General features: G+C 42.2%; 10 non-coding genes across 10 annotated transcripts; 4 read left to right on the top strand and 6 right to left on the bottom strand.

The window, feature by feature from the left end:
* Positions 1-1,546: 1,546 nt before the first annotated feature.
* On the top strand, positions 1,547-1,628 carry trnal-aag (transfer RNA leucine (anticodon AAG)). Its single transcript has one exon. It is a non-coding gene; the product is annotated as a tRNA-Leu (tRNA).
* Positions 1,629-4,384: 2,756 nt separating this feature from the next.
* trnal-aag (transfer RNA leucine (anticodon AAG)) lies at positions 4,385-4,466 on the top strand. Its single transcript has one exon. It is a non-coding gene; the product is annotated as a tRNA-Leu (tRNA).
* A 1,011-nt stretch (positions 4,467-5,477) lies between these two features.
* Positions 5,478-5,551, bottom strand: trnat-agu (transfer RNA threonine (anticodon AGU)). Its single transcript has one exon. It is a non-coding gene; the product is annotated as a tRNA-Thr (tRNA).
* A 1,678-nt stretch (positions 5,552-7,229) lies between these two features.
* Positions 7,230-7,311, top strand: trnal-aag (transfer RNA leucine (anticodon AAG)). The gene has a single exon. It is a non-coding gene; the product is annotated as a tRNA-Leu (tRNA).
* A 1,012-nt stretch (positions 7,312-8,323) lies between these two features.
* trnat-agu (transfer RNA threonine (anticodon AGU)) lies at positions 8,324-8,397 on the bottom strand. Its single transcript has one exon. It is a non-coding gene; the product is annotated as a tRNA-Thr (tRNA).
* A 1,678-nt stretch (positions 8,398-10,075) lies between these two features.
* Positions 10,076-10,157, top strand: trnal-aag (transfer RNA leucine (anticodon AAG)). Its single transcript has one exon. It is a non-coding gene; the product is annotated as a tRNA-Leu (tRNA).
* A 1,013-nt stretch (positions 10,158-11,170) lies between these two features.
* On the bottom strand, positions 11,171-11,244 carry trnat-agu (transfer RNA threonine (anticodon AGU)). The gene has a single exon. It is a non-coding gene; the product is annotated as a tRNA-Thr (tRNA).
* Positions 11,245-12,813: 1,569 nt separating this feature from the next.
* On the bottom strand, positions 12,814-12,926 carry trnal-caa (transfer RNA leucine (anticodon CAA)). Its single transcript has 2 exons — positions 12,889-12,926; positions 12,814-12,859 (listed from the first exon to the last, which is right to left on the bottom strand). It is a non-coding gene; the product is annotated as a tRNA-Leu (tRNA).
* A 2,114-nt stretch (positions 12,927-15,040) lies between these two features.
* Positions 15,041-15,153, bottom strand: trnal-caa (transfer RNA leucine (anticodon CAA)). Its single transcript has 2 exons — positions 15,116-15,153; positions 15,041-15,086 (listed from the first exon to the last, which is right to left on the bottom strand). It is a non-coding gene; the product is annotated as a tRNA-Leu (tRNA).
* A 2,751-nt stretch (positions 15,154-17,904) lies between these two features.
* trnal-caa (transfer RNA leucine (anticodon CAA)) lies at positions 17,905-18,017 on the bottom strand. Its single transcript has 2 exons — positions 17,980-18,017; positions 17,905-17,950 (listed from the first exon to the last, which is right to left on the bottom strand). It is a non-coding gene; the product is annotated as a tRNA-Leu (tRNA).
* Positions 18,018-21,951: the final 3,934 nt, after the last annotated feature.

Here is a 21,951-nt window from a genome sequence, read left to right as displayed (position 1 = left end):
AAGGATGAGAAATGGCTTTTATCCTGCACTTTTCATGTCAGAGGATCTCAATCTGCTTTCCGTGTACAAGAGGATGTCCAACTCATGTAGCTAAAGACGTAGACGACAGTGCTCCACTGAAATCTTGATCTCACAACCCTCGGCATGACTCCTCTGTGTTCTGCTTTAGACAAAGGGGGGAAAAGACTTCTTTCATCACATGTTTTGCACTGTTAACGGTGTTTGCAGTGCTCTTTCTTAAATGAAAACCAGGAATCGGCACCATATGAGGTGAGACTAGATAATATTGGATCAAGTAGCCTCGCCATTCCATGCGTGACGTGCGCAAAGTGTAATTCCTGTCTTTATAGTGTGCTTGTTAGAGACTTAGCTGGCACCCAGAGCGCTTTAAATCAGGGAGTCAGCAGCCCAAGACAATAGAGCTTCCTTCGTCTATGTTTTTTGCGTGAAGGGGGAAACCATGCGTGTGCTGCAAACGATCTTAGTATCGAAGTGCCGTCCCACATAACCGATCCGAACAATCTGCTTTACAGAGGAGCACTGCCGGAGCTTATCGTTGGCAAACTGAAGACCAGGCTGACCTCTTCTGTGACTCTTGAACACTGAGTCTCAAGGTTGTGAATTCAAGCTCCACGCTGGCGGGAAATTCCATAGGTAATGATCACATTTTCTTGCATGCTAATCAAAAGAAATATTAAGAAACTTTTCCCGATACCAGTTTTTTACAAAAGTAAAGGCACACGGCACATGTGTGCCACATCACGTCCGAGTTTAGTGACAACTACCTCAGAGATTGTAAGCTGGGTAGTTTCAGATCAGATCACTTTTTGTATCAAAGGTTCAAGCAAACCCGAATACTTTTGCAAGAGACATTTCAGAATCCCAGTCAAATCCAGTACGATTGCTGGATCCTTTGAATTCGACTGAACTATAGCACAGATCTGCAGTCCACCATTAGAATACTGTGGGTGTGCTGTATAAGCCATACCGCCCAAAATAGTTCTAAAACAGGAGAAGCATCCTCGTTTAGGAATGTGGTATAAAGTGAAATGGTCTGGGAAGAGTCCTACGTTTGAACAGTTCAAAATAGACGTCAAGGGGTATTTACGGACTCTTTCGAAATGTAAGAACAAGCTGTGCGGACCTTATCTTTATTTACCTTGTGTAATCGTTTTTCATAAAGTGTAATTGTATTATAGCATGTGCCACTGACGATTTTCTTGATACGTTATATGTGCTCTTGTTTGTATTGTATGTAGTTTTGATGTTCAAATAAAACGTAAAAGACACAACTTTCCGGATGCGGCTGCTGTAAAAATAAAATGACATCAAGGGTGCTGTACGCAGAGGTCTGAAACCTGCTCCACAGAAGATCTTTATCCAGAGGTGTTAAAGAAGTCGAGATCTCGCCATGAGAGGGGAAGCATCTCAGAAAAAGCAGGTGCAGTCGGTTCCACGGTCATAACGCCACTAATTCGGGCGACAAGAGCAAAACCCACCCGGCTTCCTGCGGGCAAGTAATGAGACAAAGAGACAGTGCACAGCGGGTAGCGTGGCCGAGCGGTCTAAGGCGCTGGATTAAGGCTCCAGTCTCTTCGGGGGCGTGGGTTCAAATCCCACCGCTGCCAGGTGCTTCTGTCGAGACCCCCTTTCAGCTGGCTTCAGACGAAAGGGAGGGAACTGCTTTTTGGCAGTCTCTCGAGAAACTAAGCAAAGTGTTTAAAGATACTTTCTCAGCTTGACATCAAGGCACAAAACAAAAACCTTCTTGCGTCCTCTCAACCCAAAAGCGCTTTGCCACTTTTTGCGTTATGCAGGGAACGACGTCTGCCCAGATCACTTTTGTGTCAATGCAAATCGTAGTGTGCCCTCCGTTTTAATGTTGGCTGTGCTGCTTCTGTCTGTGAAACTTGAATGTTCTGCTTCTTCACACCAAATCATCGGCGGGGGTTGAGCTTGTTAAATCTTTGCGCATAGCGCTCCTTTGGAAGTACTTTGTCCAAGTTCAAAAGCGATCGTGGGATTTACTTCATGCGTGCCAAAAAGCATGCCTCGCACGACAGATTTAAATGGGGAATGGAGCCTGCTTCTTGCTGTTTTTCCTGTGGTTGCAGTTACAAAGTTGATCATGCTTTCACATTCTGTTAACAGTATTCACTGGCTGAGCTTTATCAGTTGGTTCGTAAAGGAATCTCTGCTTCGGTTCCAGAAAAGTCATCTGTGGTGTGTTTTTTTCCGTGCCCATGGCAGTCTTTTAAAGCTGGTAGTAGTGGCGGCGAAGTTAATTTTTTAACCTCTTTAAAAGAATAAGGACGGGCTGGGGCGAGCTCCATTTACCACTCTTTCAGCTAACCGCCGAACTCCCGAACTGATTACACTGCAGAGCCACAGGCGCCTCGCTTTTCTCCATTCTCTGGGTCAGGGTGAAAAAAAACTTGCTGGTATTAGCTGGCCTGCTGGGAGCACCTCTTCTTCACTGATAAGCAAGATTTGTGTTTCATCTTTCTCAAGCTGTATAGATTTCTTTCAAAACAAGTTGTTCCAGAAAGGAAACGAACACTTGCATTCACCTGAATTAAAAGGCATGGGATTTGCCCGTAAGGATAAATTCTGTACAGTAAGACAGGAAGAAAGGCACTGCTGGGAATCGGACCCCGGATCTCCTGTTTATTAGACAGGCGCTTTAGCCAACTAAGCCACGGCGCCGGCAAAGTGCTGTCCTTTGACAGCCACATGGACACGTCTCAACTGCTCTGAGACATCTGCATTCGGTGTGCACCGAGCCTGCTCGCCTTGCAAGTTTCCTCATTTACATGCGATAGCTCCACCACTAAGAGAAAGGATGAGAAATGGCTTTTATCTGGCACTTTTCATGTCAGAGGATCTCAATCTGCTTTCCGTGTACAAGAGGATGTCCAACTCATGTAGCTAAAGACGTAGACGACAGTGCTCCACTGAAATCTTGATCTCACAACCCTCGGCATGACTCCTCTGTGTTCTGCTTTAGACAAAGGGGGGAAAAGACTTCTTTCATCACATGTTTTGCACTGTTAACGGTGTTTGCAGTGCTCTTTCTTAAATGAAAACCAGGAATCGGCACCATATGAGGTGAGACTAGATAATATTGGATCAAGTAGCCTCGCCATTCCATGCGTGACGTGCGCAAAGTGTAATTCCTGTCTTTATAGTGTGCTTGTTAGAGACTTAGCTGGCACCCAGAGCGCTTTAAATCAGGGAGTCAGCAGCCCAAGACAATAGAGCTTCCTTCGTCTATGTTTTTTGCGTGAAGGGGGAAACCATGCGTGTGCTGCAAACGATCTTAGTATCGAAGTGCCGTCCCACATAACCGATCCGAACAATCTGCTTTACAGAGGAGCACTGCCGGAGCTTATCGTTGGCAAACTGAAGACCAGGCTGACCTCTTCTGTGACTCTTGAACACTGAGTCTCAAGGTTGTGAATTCAAGCTCCACGCTGGCGGGAAATTCCATAGGTAATGATCACATTTTCTTGCATGCTAATCAAAAGAAATATTAAGAAACTTTTCCCGATACCAGTTTTTTACAAAAGTAAAGGCACATGGCACATGTGTGCCACATCACGTCCGAGTTTAGTGACAACTACCTCAGAGATTGTAAGCTGGGTAGTTTCAGATCAGATCACTTTTTGTATCAAAGGTTCAAGCAAACCCGAATACTTTTGCAAGAGACATTTCAGAATCCCAGTCAAATCCAGTACGATTGCTGGATCCTTTGAATTCGACTGAACTATAGCACAGATCTGCAGTCCACCATTAGAATACTGTGGGTGTGCTGTATAAGCCATACCGCCCAAAATAGTTCTAAAACAGGAGAAGCATCCTCGTTTAGGAATGTGGTATAAAGTGAAATGGTCTGGGAAGAGTCCTACGTTTGAACAGTTCAAAATAGACGTCAAGGGGTATTTACGGACTCTTTCGAAATGTAAGAACAAGCTGTGCGGACCTTATCTTTATTTACCTTGCGTAATCGTTTTTCATAAAGTGTAATTGTATTATAGCATGTGCCACTGACGATTTTCTTGATACGTTATATGTGCTCTTGTTTGTATTGTATGTAGTTTTGATGTTCAAATAAAACGTAAAAGACACAACTTTCCGGATGCGGCTGCTGTAAAAATAAAATGACATCAAGGGTGCTGTACGCAGAGGTCTGAAACCTGCTCCACAGAAGATCTTTATCCAGAGGTGTTAAAGAAGTCGAGATCTCGCCATGAGAGGGGAAGCATCTCAGAAAAAGCAGGTGCAGTCGGTTCCACGGTCATAACGCCACTAAGTCGGGCGACAAGAGCAAAACCCACCCGGCTTCCTCCGGGCAAGTAATGAGACAAAGAGACAACGCACAGCGGGTAGTGTGGCTGAGCGGTCTAAGGCGCTGGATTAAGGCTCCAGTCTCTTCGGGGGCGTGGGTTCGAATCCCACCGCTGCCAGGTGCTTTTGTCGAGACCCCCTTTCAGCTGGCTTCAGACGAAAGGGAGGGAACTGCTTTTTGGCAGTCTCTCGAGAAACTAAGCAAAGTGTTTAAAGATACTTTCTCAGCTTGACATCAAGGCACAAAACAAAAACCTTCTTGCGTCCTCTCAACCCAAAAGCGCTTTGCCACTTTTTGCGTTATGCAGGGAACGACGTCTGCCCAGATCACTTTTGTGTCAATGCAAATCGTAGTGTGCCCTCCGTTTTAATGTTGGCTGTGCTGGCGTGCTGCTTCTGTCTGTGAAACTTGAATGTTCTGCTTCTTCACACCAAATCATCGGCGGGGGTTGAGCTTGTTAAATCTTTGCGCATAGCGCTCCTTTGGAAGTACTTTGTCCAAGTTCAAAAGCGATCGTGGGATTTACTTCATGCGTGCCAAAAAGCATGCCTCGCACGACAGATTTAAATGGGGAATGGAGCCTGCTTCTTGCTGTTTTTCCTGTGGTTGCAGTTACAAAGTTGATCATGCTTTCACATTCTGTTAACAGTATTCACTGGCTGAGCTTTATCAGTTGGTTCGTAAAGGAATCTCTGCTTCGGTTCCAGAAAAGTCATCTGTGGTGTGTTTTTTTCCGTGCCCATGGCAGTCTTTTAAAGCTGGTAGTAGTGGCGGCGAAGTTAATTTTTTATCCTCTTTAAAAGAATAAGGACGGGCTGGGGCGAGCTCCATTTACCACTCTTTCAGCTACCGCCGAACTCCCGAACTGATTACACTGCAGAGCCACAGGCGCCTCGCTTTTCTCCATTCTCTGGGTCAGGGTGAAAAAAAACTTGCTGGTATTAGCTGGCCTGCTGGGAGCACCTCTTCTTCACTGATAAGCAAGATTTGTGTTTCATCTTTCTCAAGCTGGTTAGATTTCTTTCAAAACAAGTTGTTCCAGAAAGGAAACGAACACTTGCATTCACCTGAATTAAAAGGCATGGGATTTGCCCGTAAGGATAAATTCTGTACAGTAAGACAGGAAGAAAGGCACCGCTGGGAATCGGACCCAGGATCTCCTGTTTACTAGACAGGCGCTTTAGCCAACTAAGCCACGGCGCCAGCAAAGTGCTGTCCTTTGACAGCCACATGGACACGTCTCAACTGCTCTGAGACATCTGCATTTGGTGTGCACCGAGCCTGCTCGCCTTGCAAGTTTCCTCATTTACATGCGATAGCTCCACCACTAAGAGAAAGGATGAGAAATGGCTATTATCTGGCACTTTTCATGTCAGAGGATCTCAATCTGCTTTCCGTGTACAAGAGGATGTCCAACTCATGTAGCTAAAGACGTAGACGACAGTGCTCCACTGAAATCTTGATCTCACAACCCTCGGCATGACTCCTCTGTGATCTGCTTTAGACAAAGGGGGGAAAAGACTTCTTTCATCACACGTTTTGCACTGTTTACGGTGTTTGCAGTGCTCTTTCTTAAATGAAAACCAGGAATCGGCACCATATGAGGTGAGACTAGATAATATTGGATCAAGTAGCCTCGCCATTCCATGCCTGACGTGCGCAAAGTGTAATTCCTGTCTTTATAGTGTGCTTGTTAGAGACTTAGCTGGCACCCAGAGCGCTTTAAATCCGGGAGTCAGCAGCCCAAGACAATAGAGCTTCCTTCGTCTATGTTTTTTGCGTGAAGGGGGAAACCATGCGTGTGCTGCAAACGATCTTAGTATCGAAGTGCCGTCCCACATAACCGATCCGAACAATCTGCTTTACAGAGGAGCACTGCCGGAGCTTATCGTTGGCAAACTGAAGACCAGGCTGACCTCTTCTGTGACTCTTGAACACTGAGTCTCAAGGTTGTGAATTCAAGCTCCACGCTGGCGGGAAATTCCATAGGTAATGATCACATTTTCTTGCATGCTAATCAAAAGAAATATTAAGAAACTTTTCCCGATACCAGTTTTTTACAAAAGTAAAGGCACACGGCACATGTGTGTCACATCACGTCCGAGTTTAGTGACAACTACCTCAGAGATTGTAAGCTGGGTAGTTTCAGATCAGATCACTTTTTGTATCAAAGGTTCAAGCAAACCCGAATACTTTTGCAAGAGACATTTCAGAATCCCAGTCAAATCCAGTACGATTGCTGGATCCTTTGAATTCGACTGAACTATAGCACAGATCTGCAGTCCACCATTAGAATACTGTGGGTGTGCTGTATAAGCCATACCGCCCAAAATAGTTCTAAAACAGGAGAAGCATCCTCGTTTCGGAATGTGGTATAAAGTGAAATGGTCTGGGAAGAGTCCTACGTTTGAACAGTTCAAAATAGACGTCAAGGGGTATTTACGGACTCTTTCGAAATGTAAGAACAAGCTGTGCGGACCTTATCTTTATTTACCTTGTGTAATCGTTTTTCATAAAGTGTAATTGTATTATAGCATGTGCCCCTCACGATTTTCTTGATACGTTATATGTGCTCTTGTTTGTATTGTATGTAGTTTTGTTGTTCAAATAAAACGTAAAAGACACAACTTTCCGGATGCGGCTGCTGTAAAAATAAAATGACATCAAGGGTGCTGTACGCAGAGGTCTGAAACCTGCTCCACAGAAGATCTTTATCCAGAGGTGTTAAAGAAGTCGAGATCTCGCCATGAGAGGGGAAGCATCTCAGAAAAAGCAGGTGCAGTCGGTTCCACGGTCATAACGCCACTAAGTCGGGCGACAAGAGCAAAACCCACCCGGCTTCCTCCGGGCAAGTAATGAGACAAAGAGACAACGCATAGCGGGTAGCGTGGCCGAGCGGTCTAAGGCGCTGGATTAAGGCTCCAGTCTCTTCGGGGGCGTGGGTTCGAATCCCACCGCTGCCAGGTGCTTCTGTCGAGACCCCCTTTCAGCTGGCTTCAGACGAAAGGGAGGGAACTGCTTTTTGGCAGTCTCTCGAGAAACTAAGCAAAGTGTTTAAAGATACTTTCTCAGCTTGACATCAAGGCACAAAACAAAAACCTTCTTGCGTCCTCTCAACCCAAAAGCGCTTTGCCACTTTTTGCGTTATGCAGGGAACGACGTCTGCCCAGATCACTTTTGTGTCAATGCAAATCGTAGTGTGCCCTCCGTTTTAATTTTGGCTGTGCTGGCGTGCTGCTTCTGTCTTTGAAACTTGAATGTTCTGCTTCTTCACACCAAATCATCGGCGGGGGTTGAGCTTGTTAAATCTTTGCGCATAGCACTCCTTTGGAAGTACTTTGACCAAGTTCAAAAGCGATCGTGGGATTTACTTCATGCGTGCCAAAAAGCATGCCTCGCACGACAGATTTAAATGGGGAATGGAGCCTGCTTCTTGCTGTTTTTCCTGTGGTTGCAGTTACAAAGTTGATCGTGCTTTCACATTCTGTTAACAGTATTCACTGGCTGAGCTTTATCAGTTGGTTCGTAAAGGAATCTCTGCTTCGATTCCAGAAAAGTCATCTGTGGTGTGTTTTTTTCCGTGCCCATGGCAGTCTTTTAAAGCTGGTAGTAGTGGCGGCGAAGTTAATTTTTTATCCTCTTTAAAAGAATAAGGACGGGCTGGGGCGAGCTCCATTTACCACTCTTTCAGCTAACCGCCGAACTCCCGAACTGATTACACTGCAGAGCCACAGGCGCCTCGCTTTTCTCCATTCTCTGGGTCAGGGTGAAAAAAAACTTGCTGGTATTAGCTGGCCTGCTGGGAGCACCTCTTCTTCACTGATAAGCAAGATTTGTGTTTCATCTTTCTCAAGCTGTATAGATTTCTTTCAAAACAAGTTGTTCCAGAAAGGAAACGAACACTTGCATTCACCTGAATTAAAAGGCATGGGATTTGCCCGTAAGGATAAATTCTGTACAGTAAGACAGGAAGAAAAGCACCGCTGGGAATCGGACCCAGGATCTCCTGTTTACTAGACAGGCGCTTTAGCCAACTAAGCCACGGCGCCGGCAAAGTGCTGTCCTTTGACAGCCACATGGACGCGTCTCAACTGCTCTGAGACATCTGCATTCGGTGTGCACCGAGCCTGCTCGCCTTGCAAGTTTCCTCATTTACATGCGATAGCTCCACCACTAAGAGAAAGGATGAGAAATGGCTTTTATCTGGCACTTTTCATGTCAGAGGATCTCAATCTGCTTTCCGTGTACAAGAGGATGTCCAACTCATGTAGCTAAAGACGTAGACGACAGTGCTCCACTGAAATCTTGATCTCACAACCCTCGGCATGACTCCTCTGTGATCTGCTTTAGACAAAGGGGGGAAAAGACTTCTTTCATCACACGTTTTGCACTGTTTACGGTGTTTGCAGTGCTCTTTCTTAAATGAAAACCAGGAATCGGCACCATATGAGAAGAGACTAGATAATATTGGATCAAGTAGCCTCGCCATTCCATGCCTGACGTGCGCAAAGTGTAATTCCTGTCTTTATAGTGTGCTTGTTAGAGACATAGCTGGCACCCAGAGCGCTTTAAATCCGGGAGTCAGCAGCCCAAGACAAGAGAGTTTCCTTCGTCTATGTTTTTTGCGTGAAGGGGGAAACCATGCGTGTGCTGCAAACGATCTTAGTATCGAAGTACCGTCCCACATAACCGATCCGAACAATCTGCTTTACAGAGGAGCACTGCCGGAGCTTATCGTTGGCAAACTGAAGACCAGGCTGACCTCTTCTGTGACTCTTGAACACTGAGTCTCAAGGTTGTGAATTCAAGCTCCACGCTGGCGGGAAATTCCATAGGTAATGATCACATTTTCTTGCATGCTAATCAAAAGAAATATTAAGAAACTTTTCCCGATACCAGTTTTTTACAAAAGTAAAGGCACACGGCACATGTGTGCCACATCACGTCCGAGTTTAGTGACAACTACCTCAGAGATTGTAAGCTGGGTAGTTTCAGATCAGATCACTTTTTTTATCAAAGGTTCAAGCAAACCCGAATACTTTTGCAAGAGACATTTCAGAATCCCAGTCAAATCCAGTAAGATTGCTGGATCCTTTGAATTCGACTGAACTATAGCACAGATCTGCAGTCCACCATCAGAATACTGTGGGTGTGTTGTATAAGCCATACCGCCCAAAATAGTTCTAAAACAGGAGAAGCATCCTCGTTTAGGAATGTGGTATAAAGTGAAATGGTCTGGGAAGAGTCCTACGTTTGAACAGTTCAAAATAGACGTAAAGGGGTATTTACGGACTCTTTCGAAATGTAAGAACGAGCTGTGCGGACCTTATCTTTATTTACCTTGTGTAATCGTTTTTCATAAAGTGTAATTGTATTATAGCATGTGCCCCTCACGATTTTCTTGATACGTTATATGTGCTCTTGTTTGTATTGTATGTAGTTTTGTTGTTCAAATAAAACGTAAAAGACACAACTTTCCGGATGCGGCTGCTGTAAAAATAAAATGACATCAAGGGTGCTGTACGCAGAGGTCTGAAAACTGCTCCACAGAAGATCTTTATCCAGAGGTGTTAAAGAAGTCGAGATCTCGCCATGAGAGGGGAAGCATCTCAGAAAAAGCAGGTGCAGTCGGTTCCACGGTCATAACGCCACTAAGTCGGGCGACAAGAGCAAAACCCACCCGGCTTCCTCCGGGCAAGTAATGAGACAAAGAGACAACGCATAGCGGGTAGCGTGGCCGAGTGGTCTAAGGCGCTGGATTAAGGCTCCAGTCTCTTCGGGGGCGTGGGTTCAAATCCCACCGCTGCCAGGTGCTTCTGTCAAGACCCCCTTTCAGCTGGCTTCAGACGAAAGGGAGGGAACTGCTTTTTGGCAGTCTCTCGAGAAACTAAGCAAAGTGTTTAAAGATACTTTCTCAGCTTGACATCAAGGCACAAAACAAAAACCTTCTTGCTTCCTCTCACCCAAAAGCGCTTTGCTACTTTTTGCGTTATGCAGGGAACGATGTCTGCCCAGATCACTTTTGTGTCAATGCAAATCGTAGTGTGCCCTCCGTTTTAATGTTGGCTGTGCTGGCGTGCTGCTTCTGTCTGTGAAACTTGAATGTTCTGCTTCTTCACACCAAATCGTCGGCGGGGGTTGAGCTTGTTAAATCTTTGCGCATAGCGCTCCTTTGGAAGTACTTTGTCCAAGTTCAAAAGCAATCGTGGGATTTACTTCATGCGTGCAAAAAGCATGCCTCGCACGACAGATTTAAATGGGGAATGGAGCCTGCTTCTTGCTGTTTTTCCTGTGGTTGCAGTTACAAAGTTGATCGTGCTTTCACATTCTGTTAACAGTATTCACTGGCTGAGCTTTATCAGTTGGTTCGTAAAGGAATCTCTGCTTCGGTTCCAGAAAAGTCATCTGTAGTGTGTTTTTTTTCCGTGCCCATGGCAGTCTTTTAAAGCTGGTAGTAATGGCGGCAAAGTTAATTTTTTATCCTCTTTAAAAGTATAAGGACGGGCTGGGGCGAGCTCCATTTACCACTCTTTCAGCTAACCGCCGAACTCGCGAACTGATTACACTGCAGAGCCACAGGCGCCTCGCTTTTCTCCATTCTCTGGGTTAGGGTGAAAAAAAAACTTTGCTGGTATTAGCTGGCCTGCTGGGAGTACCTCTTCTTCACTGATAAGCAAGATTTGTGTTTCATCTTTCGCAAGCTGTATAGATTTCTTTCAAAACAAGTTGTTCCAGAAAGGAAACGAACACTTGCATTCACCTGAATTAAAAGGCATGGGATTTGCCCATAAGGATAAATTCTGTACAGTAAGACAGGAAGAAAGGCACCGCTGGGAATCGGACCCAGGATCTCCTGTTTACTAGACAGGCGCTTTAGCCAACTAAGCCACGGCGCCGGCAAAGTGCTGTCCTTTGACAGCCACTTGGACACGTCTCAACTGCTCTGAGACATCTGCGTTCGGTGTGGACCGAGCCTGCTTGCCTTGCAAGTTGCCTCATTTACATGCGATAGTTCCACCACTAAGAGAAAGGATGAGAAATGGCTTTTATCTGTCACTTTTCATGTCAGAGGATCTCAATCTGCTTTCCCCGTACAAGAGGATGTCCAACTCATGTAGCTAAAGACGTAGATGACAGTGCTCCACTGAAATCTTGATCTCACAACCCTCGGCATGACTCCGCTGTGTTCTGCTTTAGACAAAGGGGGGAAAAGACTTCTTTCATCACACGTTTTGCACTGTTAACGGTGTTTGCAGTGCTCTTTCTTAAATGAAAACCAGGAATCGGCACCATATGAGGTGAGACTAGATAATATTGGAACAAGTAGGCTTGAATCCCACTGCTGCTAGGAGTTTTTGTGTTACAACCACCAAATGGAGCAATGTGTTAAAAGCTACTTTATCAGCTTAACATCAAAGCAGGGAGAAAAAAGTGTTTCTTCTTCTCAACACAAATTATCGTTTCCACCTTCAGCAGGGAAGTTTGTCTACCAAGATCACTTTTGAGTCAGTGCAAATCACAGTGCGCCCTCAATTTTAATGTCGGTTGTGCTCCTTTTTTCTGTGAAATGTTAATGTTCTGCATTTTCAAGTCGAGTCATCCTCAGGGGTAGAGCTGATTATGTCTTTCCGCATAGCGCTCCATCAGAAATAACTTGTCTAAGTTCAAAAGAGATTGTGGGTTTCACTTCAAGCAATCACAAAGCATACCTCACATCTCAGATCTAAATGGGGAATTTGTTGGTTACAAAGCTGAACGTTTTTCCATGTTCTGCTGAAGTATCCACTGGCTTGCCTTTATAAGCAGTCTTGGAAAGATAAGCTGTGCTTCATCTCAGGAAAAATCATCAGTACTGTCATTTTATTCTGTGTGTATGGCCGTTATTTAAAGTATATAAAAATCACGAGTTCATAGACTTATCCAAATATCAACGGCACCTTGTAAACCTGTCATAAGAATTCCTTCAATCCAATAGTTTCACTCCAGGGAAAAGGCAGGAAAACATAGAGATTTCTTATTTAAAGACAACATCCGTATTAGATTGCATGTAAGCAGGCACCACTCAGAATTCCTAATATGATTTTGAATTCAGTTTTGCAGTGCTTTAGTGCTTTACTACTTTCAGAGAGCCCTTTATTGACCTTGCTGAAGCAGAGAAGCGACATAATCACAATTGTGACCAGTTTTTCTGCTGTTTCTGGTTAATACTGATTATTATTTTGTATTTTGATTAGTATAGATTGAGGTGTGAGGGGCGGAATGCAAATCGAGTTGGTGAATAGAAAATGAAACAGGAGTCACTTCTTGAGCTACGAATTCCAAAAAGTATGAAAACCTGTGCATTTTAACAGTGCAGAATACTCACAAATTGCACTGAGTTGCTTGCTTTCTTCTGCTGCTTTTATATTTCAGTCATTCACTGTCAGCTAGCACTGGAACAATTCAAGAGAGGTAAAAACGGAAGCGGTCAGGAGTGGGATTTGAACCCACACCTCCATTGGGAGACCAGAACACCCAAGCCAGCTGGAAAGACACATGTCCTTGAGTCTGGCGCCTTAGACCACTCGGCCACCCTGACAAGTGAAAGCAAGTGGTGTGCTAAATGCACCAGTAGTTGACTAAACCGAGTTTCTTCCCTGAAATTATTTGCTTACGAAGAGCCAAGTTGCCTTGAATGGATCTTGGAAATCAAATATACGGATGGATTGTTATTCGGTTGTGAGTTTTGAGGGGCGTATTATAAATTGAGTTGGTGAAAAGGCGCTTTTTGTTAGTCTGTCAGGAGGCTACACAAGGTGTTTAGAGGGAGAACTTCTAAAAGGCAGGCTCTCTATGTTTAACATCAAGAAAGATTTTTTTTTCTCAATGGAAATGCTCTTTGGCGCTTTCAGCTTTACGTAGGGAACAATGTCTGCCGAGACCACTTTTGAGCCAGTGCAAATGGTAATGTGCAACCACAAATGCAACCAGTTGTGCAGCTGTTTCTGGTTAATAATGATTAATGCCAAAAAGAAACAGCTCCTTGCATTAAGAGTCCTCCCTCTGGATTCCTCTGAAAGCTGCGCGAATTACTCACTGCGTGTCCTGTACTGTGTAGCACAGTGACAAGAACGCTTTGAGTTTTTTTCCGTATGTGAAGGAAAATGCAAAAGAGCATGAAAAGTTTTGATGGTATAAAATATCCATGGTACAACTCGAGAAAGAACTGAAGGACAAAACAATGACATTTGATGATTACAAGAGAAACACAACCGTCCGAACATGGGCTTGGATCCTGACCGCTTGCGTTAAAAGACAAAGCAAAGGATATAACCTGTAAATGTCTTCATGTCTTACAGTTTATGAAATAACACAATTTCTTACTTTCTTGATAATTTCTTACTATTGATAGATGCTTTTTTAATTTTAACAGAATCACAATTACAAACAAATGGGGTTAAACTGTTATTCACATACTCTAACGATGAGAAGCGTTAGTGTCTTCCGGTGTGTGAGCCCATCTCTCAAAAAATAAAAAAATAAGTTCTATAAATTGAATTTTTCTATTTTTCAGGCTTGCATAGTCTTATTCATATTTCAGTTAAGCCTTTTCCTCGGTAGTAATTTCATTTGATATTAAAATTAGTCCTGATTTACAATTTTTGGACATGGTTCATCTTAAAGAATTTTGTAATAAGTTTCAGTTTAGGAAAATCGTGCCCAGAAGCTACCAAAACTGGTAATGTTCACATAATGTGTAATGCAAAAGCAGCAGTTGGGGTGGGAAACAAAAGGCATTTCTTGGTATGAATCCTTAAACTTCATAGATGGCGTTCTAGGACTTCTCGCTTCAGATAAAGCTGTCAATACATCATAGATTTCTACTCAATCAATATCAGCAGTGTTATCACTACCGAACACTAAATATAGATCCTGGCAATAATTCATGAGTTGTTTGTTAGAAAATTATTTATGGGTTTTTTTAAACATATTTTCAATACCAGACAAAAAGTCGAAAGTTTCAATTTCATGCAACTGATGAAATCTCTCTTCAATGAAAGTTATAAGTACAGTACATCCAAAATACTGCGGAATCAATCAAATTTACATGTTTCTTGTGGATCCAGAAGATCATTTTGAGACTCAAAACATGCCTGTCTTTTCTTTTTTCGAGGACGAAGGAGTAGCAGCAGGAGTAGCAGTAATGGCAAGAACGTGTTTAGAGTTCAGCACTTCTCATTTCTAATGCAGAGCCATCGACTCGGAAAGCACCGCCCGCGATAAAAGAAATTGCAGAATTGGTCTGTTCATGCTGCCTACACGCTTTGAATTGCTGGCATTTTCTGCAAGCGTTCCTTTTTGAGGGTTCATGAAATTCCTCACATTTGAGCCAACACTAAAATATTTCATTCGGGGTCGCCTAATTCATAGTGCAAACCGAATCTACAGGGGAATGCTGTGGCACATGAAGCCGTTTGTTATGCTGTTGTGAGGTGTGAGGGGCGGATTGCAAATCGAGTTGGTGAATAGAAAATGAAACAGGAGTCACTTCTTGAGCTACGAATTCCAAAAAGTATGAAAACCTGTGCATTTTAACAGTGCAGAATACTCACAAATTGCACTGAGTTGCTTGCTTTCTTCTGCTGCTTTTATATTTCAGTCATTCACTGTCAGCTAGCACTGGAACCATTCAAGAGAGGTAACAACAGACGCTGTCAGGAGTGGGATTTGAACCCACGCCTCCATTTGGAGACCAGAACACCCAAGCCAGCTGGAAAGACACATGTCCTTGAGTCTGGCGCCTTAGACCACTCGGCCACCCTGACAAGCGGAAACAAGTGGTGTGCTGAATGCACCAGTAGTTGACTAAACTGAGTTTCTTCCCTGAAATTATTTGCTTGCGAAGACCCAAGTTGCCTTGAATGGATCTTGGAAATCAAATATACGGATGGATTGTTATTCGGTTGTGAGTTTTGAGGGGCGTATTATAAATTGAGTTGGTGAAAAGGCGCTTTTTGTTAGTCTGTCGGGAGGCTGCACAAGGTGTTTAGAGGGAGAACTTCTAAAAGGCAGGCTCTCTATGTTTAACATCAAGAAAGATTTTTTTTTCTCAATGGAAATGCTCTTTGGCACTTTCAGCTTTACGTAGGGAACAACGTCTGCCGAGACCACTTTTGAGCCAATGCAAACGGTAATGTGCCACCAAGTACATTTAATATTGGCTGTGGTAGCGAGCTGCTTTTGTTTGTGAAGCTTTTACTTCTTTAAGCTGAATCATCGGCAGGAGTAGCTTATTAAATCTTTGCTCATTGCGCTCCATCAGAAATACCTTGTCCATGTTCAAAAGAGATCAGGGGATTTACTTCATGCTTTCACATGGCATACCTTACACGAAAGATTTAAATGGGGAATTGATTGTGCTTCTTGATGTTGTTCCTGTGGTTGCCTTGGTTACAATGGTGAACGTTCTTCCACGTTCTGCTAGAGTATCCACTGGGTGGGCTTTATCAATTGGCTCGGATAGGTCATCAGTGCTCCGTCTCCAGAAAAATAATCAGCACTGTCTTTTTTCTGTGCGCATGACCGTCTTTTAAAACATATAAAATCACGAGTTCATTGATTTCTCCAAATAACAACAATACATTTTAACCCTTCAATCCAATAGTTTTACTCCAAGTAAAAAGCAGCGCAATATATAGAAAGATGACATTCAAAGATTTCAACATTCTTATTGGATTGCCTGTATGCAGATATCACTCAGAATTGCTTATATGATTTTAATTCAGTTTTTCTCTACTACTTTCAGAGTCTTTTATTGACCTTGCTGAAGCAGAGAAGTGACATAATCACAAATGCAACCAGTTGTGCAGCTGTTTCTGGTTAATAATGATTAATGCGAAAAAAAAACCAGCTCCTTGCATTAAGAGTCCTCCCTCTGGATTCCTCTGAAAGCTGCGCGAATTACTCACTGCGTGTGTAGCACAGTGACAAGAACGCCTTGAGTTTTTTTCCGTATGTGAAGGAAAATGCAAAAGAGCATGAAAAGTATTGATGGTATAAAATATCCATGGTACAACTCGAGAAAGAACTGAAGGACAAAACGATGACATTTGATGATTACAAGAGAAACACAACCGTCCGAACATGGGCTTGGATCCTGACCGCTTGCGTTAAAAGACAAAGCAAAGGATATAACCTGTAAATGTCTTCATGTCTTACAGTTTATGAAATAACACAATTTCTTACTTTCTTGATAATTTCTTACTATTGATAGATGCTTTTTTAAATTTTAACAGAATCACAATTACAAACAAATGGGGTTAAACTGTTATTCACATACTCTAACGAAGAGAAACGTTAGTGTCTTCCGGTGTGTGAGCCCATCTCTCAAAAAATAAAAAAATAAGTTCTATAAATTGAATTGTTCTATTTTTCAGGCTTGCATAGTCTTATTCATATTTCAGTTAAGCCTTTTCCTCTGTAGTGATTTCATTTGATATTAAAATTAGCCCTGGTTTACAATTTTTGGACATGGTTCATCTTAAAGAATTTTGTAATAAGTTTCAGTTTAGGAAAATCGTGCCCAGAAGCTACCAAAACTGGTAATGTTCACATAATGTGTAAAGCAAAAGCAGCAGTTGGGGTGGGAAACAAAAGGCATTTCTTGGTATGAATCCTTAAACTTCATAGATGGCGTTCTAGGACTTCTCGCTTCAGATAAAGCTGTCAATACATCATAGATTTCTACTCAATCAATATCAGCAGTGTTATCACTACCGAACGCTAAATATAGATCCTGGCAATAATTCATGAGTTGTTTGTTAGAAAATTGTTTATGGTTTTTTTTAAACATATTTTCAATACCAGACAAAAAGTCGAAAGTTTCAATTTCATGCAACTGATGAAATCTCTCTTCGATGGAAGTTATAAGTACAGTACATCCAAAAATACTGCGGAATCAATCAGATTTACATGTTTCTTGTGGATCCAGAAGATCATTTTGAGACTCAAAACATGCCTGTCTTTTCTTTTTTCGAGGACGAAGGAGTAGCAGCAGGAGTAGCAGTAATGGCAAGAACGTGTTTAGAGTTCAGCACTTCTCATTTCTAATGCAGAGCCATCGACTCGGAAAGCACCGCCCGCGATAAAAGAAATTGCAGAATTGGTCTGTTCATGCTGCCTACACGCTTTGAATTGCTGGCATTTTCTGCAAGCATTCCTTTTTGAGGGTTCATGAAATTCCTCACATTTGAGCCAACACTAAAATATTTCATTCGGGGTCGCCTAATTCATAGTGCAAACCGAATCTACAGGGGAATGCTGTGGCACATGAAGCCGTTTGTTATTCTGTTGTGAGGTGTGAGGGGCGGAATGCAAATCGAGTTGGTGAATAGAAAATGAAACAGGAGTCACTTCTTGAGCTACGAATTCCAAAAAGTATGAAAACCTGTGCATTTTAACAGTGCAGAATACTCACAAATTGCACTGAGTTGCTTGCTTTCTTCTGCTGCTTTTATATTTCAGTCATTCACTGTCAGCTAGCACTGGAATAATTCAAGAGAGGTAAAAGCAGAAGCTGTCAGGAGTGGGATTTGAACCCACGCCTCCGTTTGGAGACCAGAACACCCAAGCCAGCTGGAAAGACACATGTCCTTGAGTCTGGCGCCTTAGACCACTCGGCCACCCTGACAAGCAAAAGCAAGTGGTGTGCTAAATGCACCAGTAGTTGACTAAACTGAGTTTCTTCCCTGAAATTATTTGCTTGCGAAGACCCAAGTTGCCTTGAATGGATCTTGGAAATCAAATATACGGATGGATTGTTATTCGGTTGTGAGTTTTGAGGGGCGTATTATAAATTGAGTTGGTGAAAAGGCGCTTTTTGTTAGTCTGTCGGGAGGCTGCACAAGGTGTTTAGAGGGAGAACTTCTAAAAGGCAGGCTCTCTATGTTTAACATCAAGAAATATTTTTTTTTCTCAATGGAAATGCTCTTTGGCGCTTTCAGCTTTACGTAGGGAACAACGTCTGCCGAGACCACTTTTGAGCCAGTGCAAATGGTAATGTGCCACCAAGTACATTTAATATTGGCTGTGGTAGCGAGCTGCTTTTGTTTGTGAAGCTTTTACTTCTTTAAGCTGAATCATCGGCAGGAGTAGCTTATTAAATCTTTGCTCATTGCGCTCCATCAGAAATACCTAGTCCATGTTCAAAAGAGATCAGGGGATTTACTTCATGCTTTCACATGGCATACCTTACACGAAAGATTTAAATGGGGAATTGATTGTGCTTCTTGATGTTGTTCCTGTGGTTAGCTTGGTTACAATGGTGAACGTTCTTCCACGTTCTGCTAGAGTATCCACTGGGTGGGCTTTATCAATTGGCTCGGATGGGTCATCAGTGCTCCGTCTCCAGAAAAATAATCAGCACTGTCTTTTTTCTGTGCGCATGACCGTCTTTTAAAACATATAAAATCACGAGTTCATTGATTTCTCCAAATAACAACAATACATTTTAACCCTTCAATCCAATAGTTTTACTCCAAGTAAAAAGCAGCGCAATATATAGAGAGATGACATTCAAAGATTTCAACGTTCTTATTGGATTGCCTGTATGCAGATATCGCTCAGAATTGCTAATATGATTTTAATTCAGTTTTTCTCTACTACTTTCAGAGTCTTTTATTGACCTTGCTGAAGCAGAGAAGTGACATAATCACAAATGCAACCAGTTGTGCAGCTGTTTCTGGTTAATAATGATTAATGCAAAAAAAAACAGCTCCTTGCATTAAGAGTCCTCCCTCTGGATTCCTCTGAAAGCTGCGCGAATTACTCACTGCGTGTCCTGTACTGTGTAGCACAGTGACAAGAACGCCTTGAGTTTTTTTCCATATGTGAAGGAAAATGCAAAAGAGCATGAAAAGTATCGATGGTATAAAATATCCATGGTACAACTCGAGAAAGAACTGAAGGACAAAATAATGACATTTGATGATTACAAGAGAAACACAACCGTCCAAACATGGGCTTGGATCCTGAACACTTGTGTTAAAAGACAAAGCAAAGGATATAACCTGTAAATGTCTACATGTCTTACAGTTTATGAAATAACACAATTTCTTCCTTTCTTAATAATTTCTTACTATTGATAGATGCTTTTTTGAATTTTAACAGAATCACAATTACAGACATTTGGGGTTAAACTGTTATTCACATATTCACATATAATTATGAGACTCAAAATATGCGTCTTTTCTTTTTTCGAGGACAAATGGATTATTGAGGTGTAAAAATGGGTTCAAAACCAAAATCATCTGCTATTGCTGCTGTTTCTTCAAATCCTTTAATTGATCATTGATAACGAGGAATAATATTATACAAATTGTGGTTTTCTGTGAATTGCCAATTTTATTGTAATTACATCTTGGTTTACAGATGACTTGCATGTATCACAAGGTATTACAGATGCAGCAATTCAAAATGGGTGGGGTATTTCGCGGCATACCCCGGTGGGCGTGTCGCGGTGTCACGCAGTATCACGCGGTTAATCGCGTCATTTGACGTCATCCCGGAAACTATCCGGCGTCACCTTGTAAAACCGCCAGGGGGAGCTTAACCTCTCATGTACAGCATTTGAGCTTTTAATTTTGAACTGTGTATTACAGCATGTTAATCATCAGTCATTAAAATGTTGGTATATTTTATGAAAGCAAGATTGCTCAGTTGGACAAAAGTACACAACCTACCTTTATCAGAAATATTTATGCATCAAAGCCTTTACTGAAGATATTACTAATAGTATTAATAATGGATGACTTTGGACAAGCTGTATACTCAAAGTATAATTTCTTTAGCACATTTGTACAAGCACTCGGAATCTGTCCAAGCCATACTTTGTCAGGCATTTTGTTTTACTTCAACGGGCATAAAAACTTCCTTGCTTTTAACAGGGCGTTTCATAATTTCTAACTACGAAAATGATTTAAAATGCGACACTTATCATTCAACTAGAGCTCAAAATATCACAAGGATCCTCAAGAGCACAGCAAAGACTGTATTAAAAGATACTTGTATGTAGCAACGCTTTCTTTTCCATATACCAGATTTTATGGAACCACTTCAGAGGGGTGTCAGCCAGTCAGATTCCAGGAATCGGTACTTTAAAGGAAAAATACACGCCGGTATTCCATTTCTCCCTAACGATTTTAAGCATCGAAGTATATAACTAGCATGTGAAATAAATGTGAAAAAGTGGTAGTTTTAAGCTTTTCTGCTAATATAATATGGAATCGCGTATCTAAAGAATTTAATAACGATATGATTATATTCGTGTACTGCGACAGGGCTGTGTAGGGCTGTTTCGCCTCTCTCTTCATGCAGCTTCCCTTGTAGCCTACTGGTCTACGTGCCCAACTATCAACTCACGGGTTGTGTGTTCAAATCAAGCTTGTGCAAACATTTCTTCAAAAAAATAGAATAGCGATATTATGGACAATCAATTGACTTTTATATTTCAAAATATCACAACATGATCGATTCTAAGTCATTTTTGATAACAATGAATAGTCACCTTCTTCCCTTCTGACAATGGTCCCTGTTTCTGCTTCCTGCTTCGTGTGTGTGTGTGTGTGTGCAATAGAGTAAATTTTTATAGAGAAATGCAGGCTGGACAGTATGCGTTACAATATAAACATTTATATTGATTTAAATTGTGTTCTGATTTAAATCGCAAACGCGAGTTTAATTATATGTGTTTTTTAATCATAATCAGGCTAATGCAACATAAATTGATACAGTATCTTTGTCTTCTAAGTATCTTAATAAACTTTCAGCATACCTTTCTACCCGTTTAGATTTATATTTCTTGGGATTTTGGGATCAAACGTGGAAGGATTAGATTGTAATCGTTTTTATTTTTCAAATATGAGATTGTATTTCTGAATGTTATGTTACACCTACAGTAGTTCACTGCTTTAAATACATCGAATTAAGAAAGTTATGTGTAGCACTTTAGATATTTTTTTCTGAACCAGGGAAAATCTGATCATGTTTCTCTATAACAATAATAAAAAACATTATTTTACATATCACCTTTAAAAGTGGCATCTCAAAGCAAAAAAGTAGATGGGAAAAACAGTTAAAAGGGACCAAAGTAAATACCAGACAAACACAAACGTGTTTTTAATAAAATGCTTTTATTCATTCAGCAGAGAGTGAGAGGGACATCCAGCAGGGAGAGACACACACACCGGTTTCCATTGACAAAATTGTTTTTTTTCAATTCCTCTTGTCTAACAGGAATGTTTTGCTGTGGACAGACTGTTAGACTAGAGGAAAAGAGCGCCTCCTTCTACGAAGCATTTCCTTGATCCGATCACTAATTCTTTTCCAGTCGCACGCAGTAAGGGTTGAGAATCTCCGATTCACCATGCTACTAATGGTTTCCCGGAGATTGCAAGGCAAGGCACTTTTGCCTCTGGACCCATCGAAATTTACAGACGTGGTCCACCCCCAGTAAATTTCAAAAGTCACAAGATTTCGAAACACGAGGGCGGCGTAGCGGTCGGCTCTTGCTTTCCCGTCTATGCCGATGCACTGCAAGTACAACCCCCCCCCCTCCATCTCCTGAG

This window comes from Lepisosteus oculatus, chromosome 14 (genome assembly GCF_040954835.1).
Source record: "Lepisosteus oculatus isolate fLepOcu1 chromosome 14, fLepOcu1.hap2, whole genome shotgun sequence".
Classification (NCBI taxonomy): Eukaryota; Metazoa; Chordata; class Actinopteri; order Semionotiformes; family Lepisosteidae; genus Lepisosteus; species Lepisosteus oculatus.
The sequence above is the reverse complement of the archived record's forward strand: the minus strand, read 5'-3'. Positions and strand labels throughout refer to the sequence as shown.